The 7,014-nt window shown below is 45.1% G+C and overlaps 1 pseudogene; it reads right to left on the reverse strand.

Annotated features, from left to right (window-relative positions):
• Positions 1–5,288: 5,288 nt before the first annotated feature.
• On the reverse strand, positions 5,289–6,015 carry LOC103245638 (multifunctional methyltransferase subunit TRM112-like protein pseudogene; annotated as a pseudogene).
• Positions 6,016–7,014: the final 999 nt, after the last annotated feature.

Here is a 7,014-nt window from a genome sequence, read left to right on the forward strand (position 1 = left end):
CACAAAACCCTGATATATGGGAATGGTTTTCAAATTGCAGTCTGGGAATCCCAGGAGGTCCCCAATTTCATTTTGGGGATTCAAAATATCAAAACTATTCTCTTAATATAGGTTGAGTATCTCTTATTCAAAATGTTTAGGACCAACCGGGCGCCTGTAATCTCAGCACTTTGGGAGGCTGAGGCAAGTGGATCACGTGAGGTCAGGAGTTTGAGACCAGCCTAGCCAACATGGTGAAACCCCACCTCTATTAAAAATACAAAAAATTAGCCAGGCGTGGCAGCGGGCACCTGTAATCCCAGCTACTTGAGGAGGCTGAGGCAGAAGAATCTCTTGAACCCAGAGGCAGAGGTTTCAGTGAGCCGAGATTGCACCATTGCTCGCCAGGCTGGGCAACAAAAGCAAAAGTCTGTCTCAAAAGAATAAAAAAAAAATATTTAGGACCAGAAGTGTTTCAGATTTCAAATATTTTTAGATTTTGGAATATTTGTATTACCAATCAAGCATTCCAAATCTGAAAAATATGAAATTCTCCAATGAGCATTTCTTTTTAAAAATTTTAAAAATAGGGTCGGGCATGGTGGCTCATGCCTGTAATCCCAGCACTTTGGGAGGCCGAGGTGGGTGGGTCACCTGAGGTCAAGGATTCAAGACCCCATCTCTACTAAAAACACAAAATTTAGCCAGGCGTGGTGGCTGGTGCCCGTAGTCCCAGCTACTTGGGAGGCTGAGGCAGGAGAATCACTTGAACCCGGGAGGTGGAGGTTGTCCCAGCGAGCCAAGATTGTGCCACTGCACTCCAGCCTGGGCAACAAGAGGGAAACCTCATCTCAAAAAAGAAAAAGAAAGAAGAAAAAGCTTTAGAGTAGGAAAGAAAGGGAAGTACACTTGGAAGAAACCCAAGAAGGCAACTTGAAGGACAAGTGCGGCATTTGATTTTTTTCTGTCTTTGTTTTTGTTTTGTTTTTTTGAGACAGAGTTTTGCTGTTGTTGCCCAGGCTGGAGTGCAGCGACACAATCTCAGTTCACTGCAACCTCCGCCTCCTGGGTTCAAGCTATTCCCCTGCCTCAGCCTCCCGAGTAGCTGGGATTACAGGCTCTCGCCACCACACCCGGCTAATTTTTGTATTTTTAGTAGAGACGGGGTTTCACCATGTTGGTCAGGTTGGTCTCAAACTCCTGACCTCATTATCTGCCCGCCTTGGCCTCCCAAAGTGCTGGGATTGCAGGTGTGAACCACTGCGCCTGGTTCCATTTTGTCTCTCAATGAACTTGCTGGAGCTCACTCGCCCAATTCCTGCAACTGTATTGAAAGCTGATTACCAATCTTAAGTTACCACTTTAGTGTGAAAGCTGTGGACCATCAGGAAATTGCCTCTCTCTGGTGTTGACTGCCAATTATCATTTTTAGAGAGGTAGTGTAATAACTGCCAAACTATCACCTGATGGTCACCTGACCTTCCTGGTGGGGTGAGAGGGAAGCCCTCTTCTGCCCCACTCATGCCTGAGTAACTACCTGTAACACGACTACAGGCACACATCCTGGCTTACAATTACATTCTGTTTTTAAATCCTAGACCATGACCCTCAAGAAAACACAAATTATAATTTTGTAAAAAATATTGATTATACAATGTGATTAATGACTTTGCTAAAATGAAAATAAAATAAATTTAATGAAGTAAATATAAAATAATTTTATAATCGTATAGGCCTTCATTTTTATACCAATTCAGACTTTAATGGACTATCAACCAAACACTCAGACATACATGATGGTAATTAAATTCACTTGTTATTTTGCCAGGCATAACACTCATTTTTTTAGGATTTTTTTTTTTTTTTAACAGAGTCTTGCTCTGTCACCCAAACAGGAGCACAGTGGCCCGATCTCGGCTCACTGCAACCTCCACCTCCTGGGTTCAAGTGATTCTCCTGCCTCAGCCGCCACAGTAGCTGGGATTACAGGCACCGCCCACCACACCCAGCTAATTTTTGTATCTTTTTTTAGTAGAGAGTGGGTTTCTCCATATTGGTCAGGCCGGTCTCGAACTCCTGACCTCAGGTGATCCGTCCACCTCAGCCTCCCAAAGTGGTAGTATCAAAGGCGTGAGCCACTGTGCCCGAATTGAGTTTTTTTTTTTTTAAATTATTAAAATGTATTTATAAATGCAGGAGGACAGAACATACTTTTTGTAACAGTTTGTTAGCTAGTCTTATAACTTTTCAATATTTGCATATATGGACTGGGTGTGGTGGCTCATGCCTGTTATCCCAGTACTTTAGGAGGTGGAGGCAGGCGGATCACCTGGGGCCAGGAGTTCGAGATCAGCCTGGGCAACATGGTGAAATCCCATCTTTACTAAAAATACAAAAAAAATTAGCCGGATGTTGTGGCACATGACTGTAATCTCAGCTACTCGGGAGGCTGAGGCAGGAGAATCACTTGAACCTCGGAGGCAGAGGGTGCAGTGAGCCAAGATCATGCCACTCTACACTCCACCATGAGTGACAGAGTGAGACTCTGTCTCAAAACATAAACAAAAAAGGTACATATATGACTAAAAATAATCCCAAAAAACCAATAAATGAATATTTACATATATGGTATATAAACCTTCATTTGTCCTTGTGTCCTGGGTCCCAAAAATATTAAGGGTAAGTCTGCTCCTCTAATTCACTCCAATCTCAGTCCAAACACTGAACTTGGGTCTACCACAGGCCCAATCCTGCCGTGTGGGTGGAGTGCCTGACAGTCGCGGGGAGAGAGGGAAATAAACTTTTGGGTACCTCAAGCAAATGGTACCTTGTAATGAGGCTTTCTCCCTTTGGTCACTGGCCTGAACCCTATAGTATTTGGAGTCTAGAAGGTCCGAGTTATGAACAAGATTACGTCTAGCTACATTACATTAAAAAAAAGGTCTAGCTCTCAATTTCAGGGCATCTAGGTATAACAGGATGCTTCCTCCTGCCCCTGTGGTGGCTGTTGAACCCACTAGGTCCTGTAGTCAAAATCATTAGTCCCTCCCTCCCAGTCCCATCCACATGGAACACACAGGTTGCCAGGATCAGTTCATGCCCCTTCTCTCCACCTTCAGCAAGCACTTTGCCTTGGGAGGAATGAGAGCCATTGTCACTTTACTTTCCCTTGGGCAAGAGACTCTCCCGTTCCTTCTTACTGGGTCCAGGGATAACAAGAGTGGCATTAAAGTCTGAGTTCTGGCCAGGGGCCATGGCTCATGCCTGTAATCCCAGCACTTTGGAAGGCCAAGGCAGGAGGATCACTTGAGGCCAGGAGTTCCAGACCAGCCTGGGCAACATGGCGTGACCCCATCTCTATTTCTAAAAATTTTTAAGAAGGGCCGGGCACGGTGGCTCACATCTATAATCCCAGCACTTCAGGAGGCCAAGGCAGGCAGATCACTTGAGGTCAGGACTTCAAGACCAGCCTGGCCAACATGGTGAAACTCTTTCACTAATAAAAATACACAAATTAGCTGGGCATGGTGATGTGCGCTTATAACCCCAGCTACTCGGGAGGCTGAGGCAGGAGAACTGCTTGAACCCAGGAGATGGAGGCTACAGTGAGCTAAGATTGCTCTACTGCACTCCAGCCTGGGTGACAGAGTGAGACTCCGTCTCAAAACAAAAAAACTATATATATATAGTTTTTCAAACCTAGAAAATCAATCTTTTTATTATGCTGAAGCAATGACCCCACATGACCCCAAATTATTCCACGTTGCTCCAGATTTCTCCAAGGTTTGGCCAGGGATTGGGAGGCCATTAATTATTGTTAAGTTATGCACTCAAGGGACTGAACCCTTCATTACTGTCAGATATCAGGATCATTGAGGGAAGAGAGGGAATTTAAACTAAAATTCAAAGAGCCAAATTATGCACCCATTTGGCACAAATTTACAAATTAAAAACATCCTTAACCAGCTCTGGATGTTTTGTTTGCATTAGGGAGGCTTAAAATGAATGTCTTCGCTGTTACCAAGTGGACCCTGCCCTCTTTTTTTGTCCACTTCTGCTTCACAAAGAGTAAAAACAATGCACGCTTGTATTATCTTGTGACTTAAACTTGCAGCTTGGCCGGGCGCAGTGGCTCACACCTGTAATCCCAGCACTTTGGGAAGCTGAGGCAGGCAGATCACTTGAGGTCAGGAGTTCATGACCAGCCTGGCCAACATGGTGAAACCCAATCTCTACAAAAATACAAAAATTAGCCTGGCACGGTGGTGGGCACCTGTGGTCCCAGATACTCAGGAGGCTGTGGTAGGAGGACCGCTTGAACCTGGGAGGTAAAATTTGCAATGAGCCAAGATGGCTCCACTGTACTCTAGCCTGGGTGACAGAGTGAGACCCTGTCTCAAAAAAAACCCAGAAAACAAAAAAACCTTGCAGCCATAAATTTAAGCAGCTGATAAAGGGCAACAGAGGAAAAGTAATGGCATGACAGAAACAAAGTTTGCGAAGTATTTTGAGACCCTTGGAAAAATATGAAGTTATTTTCAGCCATAATATGTCCACACACCAAAACAGCAGCTTGAACCAGATGAAATGTCATTTTGATAAGTCAGATAGTCAGATACTGGCAATTTCACATGGTTCAACCTAATATATATCTCTTCCCTCAAAATATTCAGTGCCAACAAACCAAATAAATATGCCTCAGCCGGCTGAGTGCAGTGAGTCACGCCTGTAATCCTAGCACCTTGGGAGGCCGAGGCGGGCATATCATGAACTCAAGAGATTGAGACCATCCCGGCCAACATGGTGAAACCCCGTCTCCACTAAAAATACAAAAATTAGCTGAACATGGTGGCATGTACCTGTAGTCCCAGCTACTCGGGAGGCTGAGGCAGGAGAGTCACTTGAACCCAGGAGGAGGTTGCAGTGAGCCAAGGTCACGCCACCACACTCCAACCTGGCGACAGAGTGAGACCCTGTCTCAAAAAATATATATATATATGCCTCAGCCTCCCGAGTAGCTGGGATTACAGGCACGCATCACCATGCCCAGCTAATTTTTTGTATTTTTAGTAGAAACGACCAGGCTGGTCTTGAACTCCTGACCTCAGGTGATCTGCCCGCCTCAGCCTGCCAAAGTACTGGTATTACAGGCGTGAGCCACCATGCCCAGCCAAATATTGACATCTCTTTAAATATGGTTAGGTATTGCCTCTTCCTAATTGCCTTCTGCTATAGTTTGAATGTTTGTAACCTTCCAGAATGTATGTTGAAACTTAATCCTCAATGCACTAGTGTGAAGAGGTGGGGTCTTTTTTTTTTTTTTTTTTTTTTTTTTGGTTTTGAACCTTTAATGAGAAAAAAATATATAATGTCGAGCTCAAGAACACTGTGTGTTTGGTGTCATTGGGTCAAGGGTTGGGGATACACACGGCAGAATTTGGAAACAGGGTATACATCAACAAAAACATTAGTCATAACAACAAAAACTGGCGCCTGGCACAATCAACTCTCAGTTTCCTCTTCACTCAGCAGCATGTTGGGGATCCCGCGGCTGATGGGGAACATACGTCCAGACTCCAGGCACTGCAGGGTGCCCTCTATCACTTCCACCTCTAGCAGCAGATGGTGCATGGTCCTCAGAAACTCTTCATTCTCCTCATATCCCTCAACTTGCCCTTTAGGCACCTGGATCAGGTGCAAATTATCGGCCGCTTCCAGGAACGCCGCCCACTCCACCTTAGGTATCATAGGCGCCACGAAGTTGGGGTTGAACTCCACAGGGCAGACACGGACCTCAGTGGCCTGGAGGCGCAGGGGGAAGCCACGGGACCCCACCCCCCGCACATGCGAGCTCAGCAGATTGTGGGTGAGCAGTTTCATATCGCCGAACAGCAGAGGTGGGGTCTTGAGGAGCAATTAGGTCATGAGCACTCTTCCGTTGAGAATAGAATTAAGGCCTTTATAAAGAGGCTTCATGTATCATTTGGCCTTTTTGTCCTTCTGTCTCTTCTACCATATGAGGACAGTTTTCAAGGCACCATCTTGAAAGCAGAGAGCAGCCCTCACCAAACACCAAACTTGCTGGCACCTTGATCTTGAATTTCCTAGTCTCCAGATCTGTGAGAAATACATTTCGGTTGTTTGTAACTTATCCAGTCTTAGGAATTTTGTTGTAGCAGTGCAAATGGACTAAGACACTTTCTTATACTTTTAGTAATGTTTGCGTGGTGCAACAAATAATATTGAATAACTTCAAAAACATTTCTCAAATCAGAAAATATACCAGTATATAGTTGTAAAGGAAAAATTAAGAACGACTAATACACATATAAAAGCATTTTCAGCTTTAATAGTACTCAAAGAAACCCAAATAAATCAATATTGGGTATCTATTTTCTTTTCCTTTTTTTCCTTCATACCTTAAATGCACTCCCCTTTACAAATCTTTTTTCCCCCCTTTAGTACCGTTTCTTCTTCTTCTTCTTTTTTTAGATGGACTCTCTCTCTGTCGCCACACTGGAGAGAAGTGGCACAGGGCTCACTGCAACCTCCACCTGCTGGGTTCAAGTGATTCTCTTGCCTCAACCTCCCAAGTAACTGGGACTACAGGCAAGTGCCACCATGCCCAGCTAAGTCTTGTATTTTTAGAAGAGACAGGGTTTCACCATGTTGGCCAGGATGGTCTCGATCTCTTGACCTCGTGATCTGCCTGCCTCTGCCTCCCAAAGTGCTGGGATGACAGGCATGAGCCATCGTGCCAGGCCCTTTTTGTCTTGTTTTGTTTTGTTTTGTTTTTCTTGAGTTGGAGTCATGCCCAGACTGGAGTGCAGGGGTGTGATTGCAGCTCATTGCAACTTCCCCCCCACCCCACCCCCGAGTTCAAGTGATTCTCCTGCCTCAGCCTCCCAAGTAGCTGGGATTACAGGCGCCTGCCACCACACCTGGCTAATTTTTTGTATTTTTAGTAGAGACGGGGTTTCATCATGTTGGCCAGGCTGGTCTCGAACCCCTGACCTCTGGTCATCCACCCTTCTT

The sequence above is a fragment of the Chlorocebus sabaeus genome, chromosome 26 (genome assembly GCF_047675955.1).
Source record: "Chlorocebus sabaeus isolate Y175 chromosome 26, mChlSab1.0.hap1, whole genome shotgun sequence".
NCBI lineage: Eukaryota > Metazoa > Chordata > Mammalia > Primates > Cercopithecidae > Chlorocebus > Chlorocebus sabaeus.